General features: G+C 40.2%; 1 long non-coding RNA gene across 1 annotated transcript in view; it reads right to left on the bottom strand.

The window, feature by feature from the left end:
- Window positions 1–448: 448 nt before the first annotated feature.
- Window positions 449–2,332, bottom strand: part of LOC123521338 — a 4,261-nt gene continuing 2,377 nt past the window's right edge. Inside the window, exon 2 of the long non-coding RNA XR_006679796.1 lies at window positions 449–1,157. This is a non-coding gene — a long non-coding RNA (uncharacterized LOC123521338). The remainder of the gene's footprint in view (window positions 1,158–2,332) is intronic.

The raw sequence follows: 2,332 nt of genomic DNA, 5'->3' as shown, positions 1-2,332 counted from the left end.
ACGTAGATTCCATGAATGGGGGTGCCATATGTTGAAGGACAGCATGCTTGGTAAAGTCGAGGGGGTAGCAAGAGAGGAAGGTCTTCAACAAGGTGCATTGACCTAGTGGCTGCAACAATGGGCTCATGGAACAACTGGGAGGATAGCCCACAAGTGGGCAGTGTTATATGCCCTATGATCCCATTTACATGAAATTATCTAGAATACCTGGAAGAGGTATAGGAATCACCGTTTGCTACTGGTTGCCAGGGATGGAAGGAGGGAGAAACGGAAACCTTCACTTAGGAGACACTGGTAAAGGGCGGTGAAAGACATGGGAAACAGACAGTGGTAAACAAGACACGATGAACATAGCGCCACTAAAAACGTGCCAATGAAAAATATTCTCTATGTGTATTTTACTACAATTTTGTAAAACACATGCGAATAAAAGTCAGTTAAAAAATAGTTGTGAAACACAAGCTGGCAGTTGTTTAATCAAACAGAGCTCATTTAATACGGTGCCTACTGTCGTACGTGGGACAGAAATAAAATCCGTCCCCTTTCCTCCCCTGCAGAGGATGAATGTGCGTGGCAGAGCGGTGTGTGGGGAGACCCAGCATAAATTCCAACCATGATAGGAAAAGTCACTCCCACCTCTGCCCAGATGTGAAACAGGGCTCTGTTCATAGACAGTGGGAGGCATGTTCTCTGAAGGGACTGGGGGGTGTACATGCCAGGGGCCCACCAGCAAACCTCCAATCTGCAAGATGGAAATAGTTGAAATCTATGTATCTCCACTGACCAAATCCCTTCAAAATTGTCCTTTGACCATCTTTAATGATCAGTGCTATAGGACAAGTCTTTGCACATCATTTTTAAATGAATGAACATAAATTATGTAGGACAATGCTAAAAGAAAGTTTGGAGACCGCCAAAGAAAGGGAGTCTAAGTCACATCCCCACCAAAATGTTGCTGTAGAGTCAACTCCTGCTGAGCCCTTGTGTGTCAAACCAGGACATTCCCAGGGCGAATCTTTTCGGAAGTCAATCAGCAGGTCTGTCTTCTGAGGTGCCTTCGGGAGGTCCCAAACTTCTAAACTTTCTATTAAAAGCCAGGCCCAAGAACCGCCAGCATTCCCAATCTGCAGCATCCCCTTTGACGGGGCATCTTGGTCCTAGAGGTGTGAGAACAGTATGTAAACTACTGGGTTGGGAAGAAGAAACTGTTTTACCCTCTTGGTCTCCCTAGATACATATCTGCTGTTGGAAGTCAATTATTCTAACACAAATGATACTTTGGTCTACGAATGAGCTGAAGAAAATCATCAATCTATTTCTGTGTCAGGTAGAACTTGGTGGGTCCTGTACAGACTATTAATTTCATGGAGAATAAGCAACAGGGGAAGCAGATAAATCATTAACAGAAGGAAGAGCAGACCCAATGAATTTCTACCAATTCTCTGAACTTTCTTTCTCTTGCAGAGAGCAAAATGACAAAGAATTTATGTCCTACTGTCTTTGACATCTCTGTTTATCTCATTAGGGGGAAAATGCTTCTAAAACCACAGGGATATATTTTATTTCAAGTCTTAAGAATTCAATTCCAAATGATTTATACAAGTTAAAAGATTTCACATGCAGAATTACTATCTTCACATGCCTGAGACTATCATTTTTCAATTTCATAAAAATAAAAATGCTACAACATTGATTTGGCTTTTGTTTATTGCAGATACTATAGAATGCTAGAATTGAAATTACATAAACAAGGTACATGGATATGAACATTAATGTTTATTTTATTTAATGGAAATTGTTATTAAAAATTAGAGCTAAGTAGAAGAGCATTTGCAATTTTCAATATAATTCCAGTGACTCAAATTCCTATTCAAAATTAACTTCTCCAAAGTTATTCCTAATGTTTTCAGAAGTTTCATCAGTGTTTATTTACCGAAGCTAGTGTTTTCAGTAACTGAAAGAAGCATATATAAGGTTTCCAACTGAGCCTCCTTCCATCTGTCCTCTTATCTTTCTGTTTATCCATTAGTTAAAACCTATGAATCGGGCTGAACAGCATGGCTGGAATTCCCCACGGGTACAGCACTCCATCACTTTTTTCGCACAATATTTTCTGTCATTTACCTACCAATGCTTCCAGTGTTCCCAAAGTGCTCTCAGGTGACAGACCAGCCCTCTTCCCACAATCCACTAAAAGTAGTTGCTTTATAATCCACTAGAAAATATAAACTCCACTACTTGATGTGAATTCTGGGAGGGCAGGAATTTTATCCATTTCGCTCATCATGGGATTTTTTTATATATATAAATCATTTTATTGGGGGCTCGTACA

The sequence above is a fragment of the Echinops telfairi genome, unplaced genomic scaffold (genome assembly GCF_000313985.2).
Source record: "Echinops telfairi isolate 266 unplaced genomic scaffold, ASM31398v2 ScPeMD7_10;HRSCAF=50, whole genome shotgun sequence".
Lineage (NCBI taxonomy): Eukaryota > Metazoa > Chordata > Mammalia > Afrosoricida > Tenrecidae > Echinops > Echinops telfairi.
The sequence above is the reverse complement of the archived record's forward strand: the minus strand, read 5'-3'. Positions and strand labels throughout refer to the sequence as shown.